This window comes from Phyllobates terribilis, unplaced genomic scaffold (assembly GCF_046119375.1).
Source record: "Phyllobates terribilis strain yellow unplaced genomic scaffold, ASM4611937v1 Scaffold_40__1_contigs__length_11209783, whole genome shotgun sequence".
In the NCBI taxonomy this organism is placed as follows: Eukaryota; Metazoa; Chordata; class Amphibia; order Anura; family Dendrobatidae; genus Phyllobates; species Phyllobates terribilis.
Window position 1 is genome coordinate 7,284,263 of NW_027362800.1, and position 16,253 is coordinate 7,300,515.

Genomic DNA, 16,253 nt, shown 5'->3' on the forward strand with positions numbered 1-16,253 from the left:
TCGACCGGGAATTGAAAAATTCCCCATCCTAAGGCCAGAAGGCCCGGAATAAGGGTGTGTGCAAAGAAAGAAAATTTGAAGTGCTTGTGCAAATGTGCCATAAACTCAAGTGGGGTTCCCAATCCCAGTGAGTTAAGGCACCCCAGGGTCACCACTCCTAGGGCACTTCACACTTCGGGCTTTCGATCTTCCCCGGCCCAATGGCGTCGATCCTGGGGGGCCATGCTTTCCACCAGATGACTATATTAGCCACCTGGCGTACTAACAAGCGCCTAAACCCCAGTGTGCATAATGTATCAATCTACTAGGGCGGCCAACATCCAAAACCGCCTTTTCGAAAGATACTACACTTGATCTTAGCCAAAAGGCCGAGAAGCGATAACCAGAATTGGTTTCCGACTACGGTGCCACCCAAGGATTCTGAAAAGTCCATTTGTGGAGATGGCCACCTGGACTCCCGTTAAGAAGACATGCTGTCAACCTCTAGATCCCTCACATGCCTGCACTTTTCGGCTTGCTGCTGCTGCAATCCACGCGTTTTAGATCTGCATAACTCCACCTCTTTTAGCACAGTACCCTCAACCCCCGGCTGTTCCCACCCGCCTCAACACCGTTGGAAGGGAGGAGAACCAATTAAGGCGGGGGGGGGGTGGAACGAGCAGCTGTCTACCCTTAGCAGGAGGGTTGCTGATTAATTACCTCTCCTGCTGCTGCTGCTGCTGGCTGTCCAGCAGCAGACTGAAGGTGGCTGCTGCTGTGCGCAGGTATATAAAGGCTCAGAGCCTATTATGACACGCGCAGCCAGCGTTCCATTGCCACATTCCGTCTACTGCAGGCGGGATACCTGGATGGCTGAATGTCACTGAGAAGCTCACAGAGACCGCCATAAGCAACAGTTTAAAAGAATGCCACAGACTAATCAACCAAACTTTTTGGGTTGGTTTCTCTTTTATAGTCTGCAGGCATTAAATGAAAGAAGTCAGTGTTCAGCAGAGGGAGACAACGTTTCAGAAAAGGCATTGTAGCAAACCAAAAAAGAAATTTTAAGCGCAGCAGAGTAACCAGCTCACATACCTGTTAGCTCAGGTGAGTTTAAAAGGCTGCTGTTGATAACAAGGGCATTTGCTAAATAGATGGTGTGTGTGCAACAATATACTGAAAGGTCAATTATATTGTGCAGCTTATCTCACCACCTGTAGTTATTTAGGTGAAAGCTCCAAAATGCTTGCCTAATATGTCTGTTTATCCAAAAGGAAGTATAGAGGGAGAGCTAGATAGATAGCATTGCATTACATTACATTACATGGCAATGCAATGCACAGTTGCTGAAGTTGAACCAAAATGAGCTTGTCAACTGGCTTCTGCAACTTTTAACATGAAAAATCCAATGAGGAGAAGAAAAGCAAAGCCAAAGAGTCCATCCCAAAATCCGACAAACAAGCAAAATGAACAAAAAGCATTGAATTCAATTCTTTCTGATTTTAGAAACTGCATTAAAGAAGGGGTGCACCGGTCCTGGAGATACTGCAATACCAGGTCAATGCGTGGAGTGGACAGAGCAAGCTCTTTTTCCATCTCCCTGTTCTAAAAATCCATTTAATATATGGTCCCCAGATAGGGGACGTATCAGATATTAAACTGATAAGAACAGATTTTTTTTTTATCGAAAGCCCGAATTCGTGTACAAAACCCGAGTGCGCTTAAAAAAGTGACAAGTGCCACAAAAAAAGTGCACTAGGATGCTGGTCTTCTTGAAACCCTCTCCAAAAGGAAAAGGGTCCCCCAAACCATTCCCCGTCCCTCCGAGCCAAAAGGCCACAGCGAGGAACAGGGACAAAAAGCCACCTCCAGCCGAAGCCAGAGGCGACCCAATCTTACCCCCAGCACCTGCCCGAGTTCTCACCCGAGCAAGGCACTGGGAGCCAAAGACTGTGCTCCCCTCCCGGAAGAGGGGAGCCAACAATGCTCTCCTCCCGAAAGAGGAGAGCCAGGGGGGTTCAGGGGGGAGCGGAACCTGATGGCCACACACTCCCCCCCTAGACCTGCCAAGAGAGGAACCCGTAAGGGAACCGCATCCCGACAAAATCCTAGTAGGACGTGACACACGTGAATAAGTGGACACACAGTGACAAAGAAATTAAATAAATAGTGAAGGTTTCACAGTATAATACTGCCCGGACCTTCGACCGGGAATTGAAAAATTCCCCATCCTAAGGCCAGAAGGCCCGGAATAAGGGTGTGTGCGAAGAAAGAAAATTTGAAGTGCTTGTGCAAATGTGCCATAAACTCAAGTGGGGTTCCCAATCCCAGTGAGTTAAGGCACCCCAGGGTCACCACTCCTGGGGCACTTCACACTTCGGGCTTTCGATCTTCCCCGGCCCAATGGCGTCGATCCTGGGGGGCCATGCTTTCCACCAGATGACTATATTAGCCACCTGGCGTACTAACAAGCGCCTAAACCCCAGTGTGCATAATGTATCAATCTACTAGGGCGGCCAACATCCAAAACCGCCTTTTCGAAAGATACTACACTTGATCTTAGCCAAAAGGCCGAGAAGCGATAACCAGAATTGGTTTCCGACTACGGTGCCACCCAAGGATTCTGAAAAGTCCATTTGTGGAGATGGCCACCTGGACTCCCGTTAAGAAGACATGCTGTCAACCTCTAGATCCCTCACATGCCTGCACTTTTCGGCTTGCTGCTGCTGCAATCCACGCGTTTTAAATCTGCATAACTCCACCTCTTTTAGCACAGTACCCTCAACCCCCGGCTGTTCCCACCCCCCTCAACACCGTTGGAAGGGAGGAGAACCAATTAAGGCGGGGGGGGGGGTGGAACGAGCAGCTGTCTACCCTTAGCAGGAGGGTTGCTGATTAATTACCTCTCCTGCTGCTGCTGCTGCTGGCTGTCCAGCAGCAGACTGAAGGTGGCTGCTGCTGTGCGCAGGTATATAAAGGCTCAGAGCCTATTATGACACGCGCAGCCAGCGTTCCATTGCCACATTCCGTCTACTGCAGGCGGGATACCTGGATGGCTGAATGTCACTGAGAAGCTCACAGAGACCGCCATAAGCAACAGTTTAAAAGAATGCCACAGACTAATCAACCAAACTTTTTGGGTTGGTTTCTCTTTTATAGTCTGCAGGCATTAAATGAAAGAAGTCAGTGTTCCAGCAGAGGGAGACAACGTTTCAGAAAAGGCATTGTAGCAAACCAAAAAAGAAATTTTAAGCGCAGCAGAGTAACCAGCTCACATACCTGTTAGCTCAGGTGAGTTTAAAAGGCTGCTGTTGATAACAAGGGCATTTGCTAAATAGATGGTGTGTGTGCAACAATATACTGAAAGGTCAATTATATTGTGCAGCTTATCTCACCACCTGTAGTTATTTAGGTGAAAGCTCCAAAATGCTTGCCTAATATGTCTGTTTATCCAAAAGGAAGTATAGAGGGAGAGCTAGATAGATAGCATTGCATTACATTACATTACATGGCAATGCAATGCACAGTTGCTGAAGTTGAACCAAAATGAGCTTGTCATCTGGCTTCTGCAACTTTTAACATGAAAAATCCAATGAGGAGAAGAAAAGCAAAGCCAAAGAGTCCATCCCAAAATCCGACAAACAAGCAAAATGAACAAAAAGCATTGAATTCAATTCTTTCTGATTTTAGAAACTGCATTAAAGAAGGGGTGCACCGGTCCTGGAGATACTGCAATACCAGGTCAATGCGTGGAGTGGACAGAGCAAGCTCTTTTTCCATCTCCCTGTTCTAAAAATCCATTTAATATATGGTCCCCAGATAGGGGACGTATCAGATATTAAACTGATAAGAACAGATACTACACTTGATCTTAGCCAAAAGGCCGAGAAGCGATAACCAGAATTGGTTTCCGACTACGGTGCCACCCAAGGATTCTGAAAAGTCCATTTGTGGAGATGGCCACCTGGACTCCCGTTAAGAAGACATGCTGTCAACCTCTAGATCCCTCACATGCCTGCACTTTTCGGCTTGCTGCTGCTGCAATCCACGCGTTTTAGATCTGCATAACTCCACCTCTTTTAGCACAGTACCCTCAACCCCCGGCTGTTCCCACCCGCCTCAACACCGTTGGAAGGGAGGAGAACCAATTAAGGCGGGGGGGGGGGTGGAACGAGCAGCTGTCTACCCTTAGCAGGAGGGTTGCTGATTAATTACCTCTCCTGCTGCTGCTGCTGCTGGCTGTCCAGCAGCAGACTGAAGGTGGCTGCTGCTGTGCGCAGGTATATAAAGGCTCAGAGCCTATTATGACACGCGCAGCCAGCGTTCCATTGCCACATTCCGTCTACTGCAGGCGGGATACCTGGATGGCTGAATGTCACTGAGAAGCTCACAGAGACCGCCATAAGCAACAGTTTAAAAGAATGCCACAGACTAATCAACCAAACTTTTTGGGTTGGTTTCTCTTTTATAGTCTGCAGGCATTAAATGAAAGAAGTCAGTGTTCCAGCAGAGGGAGACAACGTTTCAGAAAAGGCATTGTAGCAAACCAAAAAAGAAATTTTAAGCGCAGCAGAGTACCCAGCTCACATACCTGTTAGCTCAGGTGAGTTTAAAAGGCTGCTGTTGATAACAAGGGCATTTGCTAAATAGATGGTGTGTGTGCAACAATATACTGAAAGGTCAATTATATTGTGCAGCTTATCTCACCACCTGTAGTTATTTAGGTGAAAGCTCCAAAATGCTTGCCTAATATGTCTGTTTATCCAAAAGGAAGTATAGAGGGAGAGCTAGATAGATAGCATTGCATTACATTACATTACATGGCAATGCAATGCACAGTTGCTGAAGTTGAACCAAAATGAGCTTGTCATCTGGCTTCTGCAACTTTTAACATGAAAAATCCAATGAGGAGAAGAAAAGCAAAGCCAAAGAGTCCATCCCAAAATCCGACAAACAAGCAAAATGAACAAAAAGCATTGAATTCAATTCTTTCTGATTTTAGAAACTGCATTAAAGAAGGGGTGCACCGGTCCTGGAGATACTGCAATACCAGGTCAATGCGTGGAGTGGACAGAGCAAGCTCTTTTTCCATCTCCCTGTTCTAAAAATCCATTTAATATATGGTCCCCAGATAGGGGACGTATCAGATATTAAACTGATAAGAACAGATACTACACTTGATCTTAGCCAAAAGGCCGAGAAGCGATAACCAGAATTGGTTTCCGACTACGGTGCCACCCAAGGATTCTGAAAAGTCCATTTGTGGAGATGGCCACCTGGACTCCCGTTAAGAAGACATGCTGTCAACCTCTAGATCCCTCACATGCCTGCACTTTTCGGCTTGCTGCTGCTGCAATCCACGCGTTTTAGATCTGCATAACTCCACCTCTTTTAGCACAGTACCCTCAACCCCCGGCTGTTCCCACCCGCCTCAACACCGTTGGAAGGGAGGAGAACCAATTAAGGCGGGGGGGGGGTGGAACGAGCAGCTGTCTACCCTTAGCAGGAGGGTTGCTGATTAATTACCTCTCCTGCTGCTGCTGCTGCTGGCTGTCCAGCAGCAGACTGAAGGTGGCTGCTGCTGTGCGCAGGTATATAAAGGCTCAGAGCCTATTATGACACGCGCAGCCAGCGTTCCATTGCCACATTCCGTCTACTGCAGGCGGGATACCTGGATGGCTGAATGTCACTGAGAAGCTCACAGAGACCGCCATAAGCAACAGTTTAAAAGAATGCCACAGACTAATCAACCAAACTTTTTGGGTTGGTTTCTCTTTTATAGTCTGCAGGCATTAAATGAAAGAAGTCAGTGTTCCGGCAGAGGGAGACAACGTTTCAGAAAAGGCATTGTAGCAAACCAAAAAAGAAATTTTAAGCGCAGCAGAGTAACCAGCTCACATACCTGTTAGCTCAGGTGAGTTTAAAAGGCTGCTGTTGATAACAAGGGCATTTGCTAAATAGATGGTGTGTGTGCAACAATATACTGAAAGGTCAATTATATTGTGCAGCTTATCTCACCACCTGTAGTTATTTAGGTGAAAGCTCCAAAATGCTTGCCTAATATGTCTGTTTATCCAAAAGGAAGTATAGAGGGAGAGCTAGATAGATAGCATTGCATTACATTACATTACATGGCAATGCAATGCACAGTTGCTGAAGTTGAACCAAAATGAGCTTGTCATCTGGCTTCTGCAACTTTTAACATGAAAAATCCAATGAGGAGAAGAAAAGCAAAGCCAAAGAGTCCATCCCAAAATCCGACAAACAAGCAAAATGAACAAAAAGCATTGAATTCAATTCTTTCTGATTTTAGAAACTGCATTAAAGAAGGGGTGCACCGGTCCTGGAGATACTGCAATACCAGGTCAATGCGTGGAGTGGACAGAGCAAGCTCTTTTTCCATCTCCCTGTTCTAAAAATCCATTTAATATATGGTCCCCAGATAGGGGACGTATCAGATATTAAACTGATAAGAACAGATACTACACTTGATCTTAGCCAAAAGGCCGAGAAGCGATAACCAGAATTGGTTTCCGACTACGGTGCCACCCAAGGATTCTGAAAAGTCCATTTGTGGAGATGGCCACCTGGACTCCCGTTAAGAAGACATGCTGTCAACCTCTAGATCCCTCACATGCCTGCACTTTTCGGCTTGCTGCTGCTGCAATCCACGCGTTTTAGATCTGCATAACTCCACCTCTTTTAGCACAGTACCCTCAACCCCCGGCTGTTCCCACCCGCCTCAACACCGTTGGAAGGGAGGAGAACCAATTAAGGCGGGGGGGGGTGGAACGAGCAGCTGTCTACCCTTAGCAGGAGGGTTGCTGATTAATTACCTCTCCTGCTGCTGCTGCTGCTGGCTGTCCAGCAGCAGACTGAAGGTGGCTGCTGCTGTGCGCAGGTATATAAAGGCTCAGAGCCTATTATGACACGCGCAGCCAGCGTTCCATTGCCACATTCCGTCTACTGCAGGCGGGATACCTGGATGGCTGAATGTCACTGAGAAGCTCACAGAGACCGCCATAAGCAACAGTTTAAAAGAATGCCACAGACTAATCAACCAAACTTTTTGGGTTGGTTTCTCTTTTATAGTCTGCAGGCATTAAATGAAAGAAGTCAGTGTTCCGGCAGAGGGAGACAACGTTTCAGAAAAGGCATTGTAGCAAACCAAAAAAGAAATTTTAAGCGCAGCAGAGTAACCAGCTCACATACCTGTTAGCTCAGGTGAGTTTAAAAGGCTGCTGTTGATAACAAGGGCATTTGCTAAATAGATGGTGTGTGTGCAACAATATACTGAAAGGTCAATTATATTGTGCAGCTTATCTCACCACCTGTAGTTATTTAGGTGAAAGCTCCAAAATGCTTGCCTAATATGTCTGTTTATCCAAAAGGAAGTATAGAGGGAGAGCTAGATAGATAGCATTGCATTACATTACATTACATGGCAATGCAATGCACAGTTGCTGAAGTTGAACCAAAATGAGCTTGTCATCTGGCTTCTGCAACTTTTAACATGAAAAATCCAATGAGGAGAAGAAAAGCAAAGCCAAAGAGTCCATCCCAAAATCCGACAAACAAGCAAAATGAACAAAAAGCATTGAATTCAATTCTTTCTGATTTTAGAAACTGCATTAAAGAAGGGGTGCACCGGTCCTGGAGATACTGCAATACCAGGTCAATGCGTGGAGTGGACAGAGCAAGCTCTTTTTCCATCTCCCTGTTCTAAAAATCCATTTAATATATGGTCCCCAGATAGGGGACGTATCAGATATTAAACTGATAAGAACAGATACTACACTTGATCTTAGCCAAAAGGCCGAGAAGCGATAACCAGAATTGGTTTCCGACTACGGTGCCACCCAAGGATTCTGAAAAGTCCATTTGTGGAGATGGCCACCTGGACTCCCGTTAAGAAGACATGCTGTCAACCTCTAGATCCCTCACATGCCTGCACTTTTCGGCTTGCTGCTGCTGCAATCCACGCGTTTTAGATCTGCATAACTCCACCTCTTTTAGCACAGTACCCTCAACCCCCGGCTGTTCCCACCCGCCTCAACACCGTTGGAAGGGAGGAGAACCAATTAAGGCGGGGGGGGGGGGGGTGGAACGAGCAGCTGTCTACCCTTAGCAGGAGGGTTGCTGATTAATTACCTCTCCTGCTCCTGCTGCTGCTGGCTGTCCAGCAGCAGACTGAAGGTGGCTGCTGCTGTGCGCAGGTATATAAAGGCTCAGAGCCTATTATGACACGCGCAGCCAGCGTTCCATTGCCACATTCCGTCTACTGCAGGCGGGATACCTGGATGGCTGAATGTCACTGAGAAGCTCACAGAGACCGCCATAAGCAACAGTTTAAAAGAATGCCACAGACTAATCAACCAAACTTTTTGGGTTGGTTTCTCTTTTATAGTCTGCAGGCATTAAATGAAAGAAGTCAGTGTTCCAGCAGAGGGAGACAACGTTTCAGAAAAGGCATTGTAGCAAACCAAAAAAGAAATTTTAAGCGCAGCAGAGTAACCAGCTCACATACCTGTTAGCTCAGGTGAGTTTAAAAGGCTGCTGTTGATAACAAGGGCATTTGCTAAATAGATGGTGTGTGTGCAACAATATACTGAAAGGTCAATTATATTGTGCAGCTTATCTCACCACCTGTAGTTATTTAGGTGAAAGCTCCAAAATGCTTGCCTAATATGTCTGTTTATCCAAAAGGAAGTATAGAGGGAGAGCTAGATAGATAGCATTGCATTACATTACATTACATGGCAATGCAATGCACAGTTGCTGAAGTTGAACCAAAATGAGCTTGTCATCTGGCTTCTGCAACTTTTAACATGAAAAATCCAATGAGGAGAAGAAAAGCAAAGCCAAAGAGTCCATCCCAAAATCCGACAAACAAGCAAAATGAACAAAAAGCATTGAATTCAATTCTTTCTGATTTTAGAAACTGCATTAAAGAAGGGGTGCACCGGTCCTGGAGATACTGCAATACCAGGTCAATGTGTGGAGTGGACAGAGCAAGCTCTTTTTCCATCTCCCTGTTCTAAAAATCCATTTAATATATGGTCCCCAGATAGGGGACGTATCAGATATTAAACTGATAAGAACAGATACTACACTTGATCTTAGCCAAAAGGCCGAGAAGCGATAACCAGAATTGGTTTCCGACTACGGTGCCACCCAAGGATTCTGAAAAGTCCATTTGTGGAGATGGCCACCTGGACTCCCGTTAAGAAGACATGCTGTCAACCTCTAGATCCCTCACATGCCTGCACTTTTCGGCTTGCTGCTGCTGCAATCCACGCGTTTTAGATCTGCATAACTCCACCTCTTTTAGCACAGTACCCTCAACCCCCGGCTGTTCCCACCCGCCTCAACACCGTTGGAAGGGAGGAGAACCAATTAAGGCGGGGGGGGGGGGGTGGAACGAGCAGCTGTCTACCCTTAGCAGGAGGGTTGCTGATTAATTACCTCTCCTGCTGCTGCTGCTGCTGGCTGTCCAGCAGCAGACTGAAGGTGGCTGCTGCTGTGCGCAGGTATATAAAGGCTCAGAGCCTATTATGACACGCGCAGCCAGCGTTCCATTGCCACATTCCGTCTACTGCAGGCGGGATACCTGGATGGCTGAATGTCACTGAGAAGCTCACAGAGACCGCCATAAGCAACAGTTTAAAAGAATGCCACAGACTAATCAACCAAACTTTTTGGGTTGGTTTCTCTTTTATAGTCTGCAGGCATTAAATGAAAGAAGTCAGTGTTCCAGCAGAGGGAGACAACGTTTCAGAAAAGGCATTGTAGCAAACCAAAAAAGAAATTTTAAGCGCAGCAGAGTAACCAGCTCACATACCTGTTAGCTCAGGTGAGTTTAAAAGGCTGCTGTTGATAACAAGGGCATTTGCTAAATAGATGGTGTGTGTGCAACAATATACTGAAAGGTCAATTATATTGTGCAGCTTATCTCACCACCTGTAGTTATTTAGGTGAAAGCTCCAAAATGCTTGCCTAATATGTCTGTTTATCCAAAAGGAAGTATAGAGGGAGAGCTAGATAGATAGCATTGCATTACATTACATTACATGGCAATGCAATGCACAGTTGCTGAAGTTGAACCAAAATGAGCTTGTCATCTGGCTTCTGCAACTTTTAACATGAAAAATCCAATGAGGAGAAGAAAAGCAAAGCCAAAGAGTCCATCCCAAAATCCGACAAACAAGCAAAATGAACAAAAAGCATTTAATTCAATTCTTTCTGATTTTAGAAACTGCATTAAAGAAGGGGTGCACCGGTCCTGGAGATACTGCAATACCAGGTCAATGCGTGGAGTGGACAGAGCAAGCTCTTTTTCCATCTCCCTGTTCTAAAAATCCATTTAATATATGGTCCCCAGATAGGGGACGTATCAGATATTAAACTGATAAGAACAGATACTACACTTGATCTTAGCCAAAAGGCCGAGAAGCGATAACCAGAATTGGTTTCCGACTACGGTGCCACCCAAGGATTCTGAAAAGTCCATTTGTGGAGATGGCCACCTGGACTCCCGTTAAGAAGACATGCTGTCAACCTCTAGATCCCTCACATGCCTGCACTTTTCGGCTTGCTGCTGCTGCAATCCACGCGTTTTAGATCTGCATAACTCCACCTCTTTTAGCACAGTACCCTCAACCCCCGGCTGTTCCCACCCGCCTCAACACCGTTGGAAGGGAGGAGAACCAATTAAGGCGGGGGGGGGGGGTGGAACGAGCAGCTGTCTACCCTTAGCAGGAGGGTTGCTGATTAATTACCTCTCCTGCTGCTGCTGCTGCTGGCTGTCCAGCAGCAGACTGAAGGTGGCTGCTGCTGTGCGCAGGTATATAAAGGCTCAGAGCCTATTATGACACGCGCAGCCAGCGTTCCATTGCCACATTCCGTCTACTGCAGGCGGGATACCTGGATGGCTGAATGTCACTGAGAAGCTCACAGAGACCGCCATAAGCAACAGTTTAAAAGAATGCCACAGACTAATCAACCAAACTTTTTGGGTTGGTTTCTCTTTTATAGTCTGCAGGCATTAAATGAAAGAAGTCAGTGTTCCAGCAGAGGGAGACAACGTTTCAGAAAAGGCATTGTAGCAAACCAAAAAAGAAATTTTAAGCGCAGCAGAGTAACCAGCTCACATACCTGTTAGCTCAGGTGAGTTTAAAAGGCTGCTGTTGATAACAAGGGCATTTGCTAAATAGATGGTGTGTGTGCAACAATATACTGAAAGGTCAATTATATTGTGCAGCTTATCTCACCACCTGTAGTTATTTAGGTGAAAGCTCCAAAATGCTTGCCTAATATGTCTGTTTATCCAAAAGGAAGTATAGAGGGAGAGCTAGATAGATAGCATTGCATTACATTACATTACATGGCAATGCAATGCACAGTTGCTGAAGTTGAACCAAAATGAGCTTGTCATCTGGCTTCTGCAACTTTTAACATGAAAAATCCAATGAGGAGAAGAAAAGCAAAGCCAAAGAGTCCATCCCAAAATCCGACAAACAAGCAAAATGAACAAAAAGCATTGAATTCAATTCTTTCTGATTTTAGAAACTGCATTAAAGAAGGGGTGCACCGGTCCTGGAGATACTGCAATACCAGGTCAATGCGTGGAGTGGACAGAGCAAGCTCTTTTTCCATCTCCCTGTTCTAAAAATCCATTTAATATATGGTCCTCAGATAGGGGACGTATCAGATATTAAACTGATAAGAACAGATACTACACTTGATCTTAGCCAAAAGGCCGAGAAGCGATAACCAGAATTGGTTTCCGACTACGGTGCCACCCAAGGATTCTGAAAAGTCCATTTGTGGAGATGGCCACCTGGACTCCCGTTAAGAAGACATGCTGTCAACCTCTAGATCCCTTACATGCCTGCACTTTTCGGCTTGCTGCTGCTGCAATCCACGCGTTTTAGATCTGCATAACTCCACCTCTTTTAGCACAGTACCCTCAACCCCCGGCTGTTCCCACCCGCCTCAACACCGTTGGAAGGGAGGAGAACCAATTAAGGCGGGAGGGGGGGGGTGGAACGAGCAGCTGTCTACCCTTAGCAGGAGGGTTGCTGATAAATTACCTCTCCTGCTGCTGCTGCTGCTGGCTGTCCAGCAGCAGACTGAAGGTGGCTGCTGCTGTGCGCAGGTATATAAAGGCTCAGAGCCTATTATGACACGCGCAGCCAGCGTTCCATTGCCACATTCCGTCTACTGCAGGCGGGATACCTGGATGGCTGAATGTCACTGAGAAGCTCACAGAGACCGCCATAAGCAACAGTTTAAAAGAATGCCACAGACTAATCAAATAAACTTTTTGGGTTGGTTTCTCTTTTATAGTCTGCAGGCATTAAATGAAGGAAGTCAGTGTTCCAGCAGAGGGAGACAACGTTTCAGAAAAGGCATTGTAGCAAACCAAAAAAGAAATTTTAAGCGCAGCAGAGTAACCAGCTCACATACCTGTTAGCTCAGGTGAGTTTAAAAGGCTGCTGTTGATAACAAGGGCATTTGCTAAATAGATGGTGTGTGTGCAACAATATACTGAAAGGTCAATTATATTGTGCAGCTTATCTCACCACCTGTACTTATTTAGGTGAAAGCTCCAAAATGCTTGCCTAATATGTCTGTTTATCCAAAAGGAAGTATAGAGGGAGAGCTAGATAGATAGCATTGCATTACATTACATTACATGGCAATGCAATGCACAGTTGCTGAAGTTGAACCAAAATGAGCTTGTCATCTGGCTTCTGCAACTTTTAACATGAAAAATCCAATGAGGAGAAGAAAAGCAAAGCCAAAGAGTCCATCCCAAAATCCGACAAACAAGCAAAATGAACAAAAAGCATTGAATTCAATTCTTTCTGATTTTAGAAACTGCATTAAAGAAGGGGTGCACCGGTCCTGGAGATACTGCAATACCAGGTCAATGCGTGGAGTGGACAGAGCAAGCTCTTTTTCCATCTCCCTGTTCTAAAAATCCATTTAATATATGGTCCCCAGATAGGGGACGTATCAGATATTAAACTGATAAGAACAGATTTTTTTTTTTTATCGAAAGCCCGAATTCGTGTACAAAACCCGAGTGAGCTTAAAAAAGTGACAAGTGCCACAAAAAAAGTGCACTAGGATGCTGGTCTTCTTGAAACCCTCTCCAAAAGGAGAAGGGTCCCCCAAACCATTCCCCGTCCCTCCGAGCCAAAAGGCCACAGCGAGGAACAGGGACAAAAAGCCACCTCCAGCCGAAGCCAGAGGCGACCCAATCTTACCCCCAGCACCTGCCCGAGTTCTCACCGGAGCAAGGCACTGGGAGCCAAAGACTGTGCTCCCCTCCCGGAAGAGGGGAGCCAACAACGCTCTCCTCCCGAAAGAGGAGAGCCAGGGGGGTTCAGGGGGGAGCGGAACCTGATGGCCACACACTCCCCCCCTAGACCTGCCAAGAGAGGAACCCGTAAGGGAACCGCATCCCGACAAAATCCTAGTAGGACGTGACACACGTGAATAAGTGGACACACAGTGACAAAGAAATTAAATAAATAGTGAAGGTTTCACAGTATAATACTGCCCGGACCTTCGACCGGGAATTGAAAAATTCCCCATCCTAAGGCCAGAAGGCCCGGAATAAGGGTGTGTGCGAAGAAAGAAAATTTGAAGTGCTTGTGCAAATGTGCCATAAACTCAAGTGGGGTTCCCAATCCCAGTGAGTTAAGGCACCCCAGGGTCACCACTCCTGGGGCACTTCACACTTCGGGCTTTCGATCTTCCCCGGCCCAATGGCGTCGATCCTGGGGGGCCATGCTTTCCACCAGATGACTATATTAGCCACCTGGCGTACTAACAAGCGCCTAAACCCCAGTGTGCATAATGTATCAATCTACTAGGGCGGCCAACATCCAAAACCGCCTTTTCGAAAGATACTACACTTGATCTTAGCCAAAAGGCCGAGAAGCGATAACCAGAATTGGTTTCCGACTACGGTGCCACCCAAGGATTCTGAAAAGTCCATTTGTGGAGATGGCCACCTGGACTCCCGTTAAGAAGACATGCTGTCAACCTCTAGATCCCTCACATGCCTGCACTTTTCGGCTTGCTGCTACTGCAATCCACGCGTTTTAGATCTGCATAACTCCACCTCTTTTAGCACATTACCCTCAACCCCCGGCTGTTCCCACCCGCCTCAACACCGTTGGAAGGGAGGAGAACCAATTAAGGCGGGGGGGGGGTGGAACGAGCAGCTGTCTACCCTTAGCAGGAGGGTTGCTGATTAATTACCTCTCCTGCTGCTGCTGCTGCTGGCTGTCCAGCAGCAGACTGAAGGTGGCTGCTGCTGTGCGCAGGTATATAAAGGCTCAGAGCCTATTATGACACGCGCAGCCAGCGTTCCATTGCCACATTCCGTCTACTGCAGGCGGGATACCTGGATGGCTGAATGTCACTGAGAAGCTCACAGAGACCGCCATAAGCAACAGTTTAAAAGAATGCCACAGACTAATCAACCAAACTTTTTGGGTTGGTTTCTCTTTTATAGTCTGCAGGCATTAAATGAAAGAAGTCAGTGTTCCAGCAGAGGGAGACAACGTTTCAGAAAAGGCATTGTAGCAAACCAAAAAAGAAATTTTAAGCGCAGCAGAGTAACCAGCTCACATACCTGTTAGCTCAGGTGAGTTTAAAAGGCTGCTGTTGATAACAAGGGCATTTGCTAAATAGATGGTGTGTGTGCAACAATATACTGAAAGGTCAATTATATTGTGCAGCTTATCTCACCACCTGTAGTTATTTAGGTGAAAGCTCCAAAATGCTTGCCTAATATGTCTGTTTATCCAAAAGGAAGTATAGAGGGAGAGCTAGATAGATAGCATTGCATTACATTACATTACATGGCAATGCAATGCACAGTTGCTGAAGTTGAACCAAAATGAGCTTGTCATCTGGCTTCTGCAACTTTTAACATGAAAAATCCAATGAGGAGAAGAAAAGCAAAGCCAAAGAGTCCATCCCAAAATCCGACAAACAAGCAAAATGAACAAAAAGCATTTAATTCAATTCTTTCTGATTTTAGAAACTGCATTAAAGAAGGGGTGCACCGGTCCTGGAGATACTGCAATACCAGGTCAATGCGTGGAGTGGACAGAGCAAGCTCTTTTTCCATCTCCCTGTTCTAAAAATCCATTTAATATATGGTCCCCAGATAGGGGACGTATCAGATATTAAACTGATAAGAACAGATACTACACTTGATCTTAGCCAAAAGGCCGAGAAGCGATAACCAGAATTGGTTTCCGACTACGGTGCCACCCAAGGATTCTGAAAAGTCCATTTGTGGAGATGGCCACCTGGACTCCCGTTAAGAAGACATGCTGTCAACCTCTAGATCCCTCACATGCCTGCACTTTTCGGCTTGCTGCTGCTGCAATCCACGCGTTTTAGATCTGCATAACTCCACCTCTTTTAGCACAGTACCCTCAACCCCTGGCTGTTCCCACCCGCCTCAACACCGTTGGAAGGGAGGAGAACCAATTAAGGCGGGGGGGGGGTGGAACGAGCAGCTGTCTACCCTTAGCAGGAGGGTTGCTGATTAATTACCTCTCCTGCTGCTGCTGCTGCTGGCTGTCCAGCAGCAGACTGAAGGTGGCTGCTGCTGTGCGCAGGTATATAAAGGCTCAGAGCCTATTATGACACGCGCAGCCAGCGTTCCATTGCCACATTCCGTCTACTGCAGGCGGGATACCTGGATGGCTGAATGTCACTGAGAAGCTCACAGAGACCGCCATAAGCAACAGTTTAAAAGAATGCCACAGACTAATCAACCAAACTTTTTGGGTTGGTTTCTCTTTTATAGTCTGCAGGCATTAAATGAAAGAAGTCAGTGTTCCAGCAGAGGGAGACAACGTTTCAGAAAAGGCATTGTAGCAAACCAAAAAAGAAATTTTAAGCGCAGCAGAGTAACCAGCTCACATACCTGTTAGCTCAGGTGAGTTTAAAAGGCTGCTGTTGATAACAAGGGCATTTGCTAAATAGATGGTGTGTGTGCAACAATATACTGAAAGGTCAATTATATTGTGCAGCTTATCTCACCACCTGTAGTTATTTAGGTGAAAGCTCCAAAATGCTTGCCTAATATGTCTGTTTATCCAAAAGGAAGTATAGAGGGAGAGCTAGATAGATAGCATTGCATTACATTACATTACATGGCAATGCAATCAAAGAAAACAAGCGATCAAAGAGACCCAAAAGTAAATTGGTAAGTATAAAAATTAACTTTTATTAAA

At 46.1% G+C, this 16,253-nt stretch overlaps 10 non-coding genes and 3 pseudogenes across 10 annotated transcripts; all 13 read right to left on the minus strand.

Annotated features, from left to right (window-relative positions):
• Nucleotides 1–288: 288 nt before the first annotated feature.
• Nucleotides 289–380, minus strand: LOC141186231 (U2 spliceosomal RNA; annotated as a pseudogene).
• A 1,119-nt stretch (nt 381–1,499) lies between these two features.
• Nucleotides 1,500–1,681, minus strand: LOC141185766 (U2 spliceosomal RNA). The gene has a single exon (XR_012260385.1). It is a non-coding gene; the product is annotated as a U2 spliceosomal RNA (small nuclear RNA).
• A 789-nt stretch (nt 1,682–2,470) lies between these two features.
• Nucleotides 2,471–2,562, minus strand: LOC141186232 (U2 spliceosomal RNA; annotated as a pseudogene).
• A 1,121-nt stretch (nt 2,563–3,683) lies between these two features.
• LOC141189063 (U2 spliceosomal RNA) lies at nt 3,684–3,874 on the minus strand. Its single transcript, XR_012263135.1, has one exon. It is a non-coding gene; the product is annotated as a U2 spliceosomal RNA (small nuclear RNA).
• Nucleotides 3,875–4,995: 1,121 nt separating this feature from the next.
• LOC141189064 (U2 spliceosomal RNA) lies at nt 4,996–5,186 on the minus strand. The gene has a single exon (XR_012263136.1). It is a non-coding gene; the product is annotated as a U2 spliceosomal RNA (small nuclear RNA).
• A 1,120-nt stretch (nt 5,187–6,306) lies between these two features.
• Nucleotides 6,307–6,497, minus strand: LOC141189065 (U2 spliceosomal RNA). The gene has a single exon (XR_012263137.1). It is a non-coding gene; the product is annotated as a U2 spliceosomal RNA (small nuclear RNA).
• Nucleotides 6,498–7,616: 1,119 nt separating this feature from the next.
• On the minus strand, nt 7,617–7,807 carry LOC141189067 (U2 spliceosomal RNA). Its single transcript, XR_012263139.1, has one exon. It is a non-coding gene; the product is annotated as a U2 spliceosomal RNA (small nuclear RNA).
• Nucleotides 7,808–8,931: 1,124 nt separating this feature from the next.
• On the minus strand, nt 8,932–9,122 carry LOC141184690 (U2 spliceosomal RNA). Its single transcript, XR_012259422.1, has one exon. It is a non-coding gene; the product is annotated as a U2 spliceosomal RNA (small nuclear RNA).
• Nucleotides 9,123–10,245: 1,123 nt separating this feature from the next.
• On the minus strand, nt 10,246–10,436 carry LOC141189068 (U2 spliceosomal RNA). Its single transcript, XR_012263140.1, has one exon. It is a non-coding gene; the product is annotated as a U2 spliceosomal RNA (small nuclear RNA).
• A 1,122-nt stretch (nt 10,437–11,558) lies between these two features.
• Nucleotides 11,559–11,749, minus strand: LOC141184994 (U2 spliceosomal RNA). The gene has a single exon (XR_012259697.1). It is a non-coding gene; the product is annotated as a U2 spliceosomal RNA (small nuclear RNA).
• A 1,123-nt stretch (nt 11,750–12,872) lies between these two features.
• Nucleotides 12,873–13,056, minus strand: LOC141185778 (U2 spliceosomal RNA). The gene has a single exon (XR_012260395.1). It is a non-coding gene; the product is annotated as a U2 spliceosomal RNA (small nuclear RNA).
• A 789-nt stretch (nt 13,057–13,845) lies between these two features.
• Nucleotides 13,846–13,937, minus strand: LOC141186233 (U2 spliceosomal RNA; annotated as a pseudogene).
• A 1,120-nt stretch (nt 13,938–15,057) lies between these two features.
• LOC141189069 (U2 spliceosomal RNA) lies at nt 15,058–15,248 on the minus strand. The gene has a single exon (XR_012263141.1). It is a non-coding gene; the product is annotated as a U2 spliceosomal RNA (small nuclear RNA).
• Nucleotides 15,249–16,253: the final 1,005 nt, after the last annotated feature.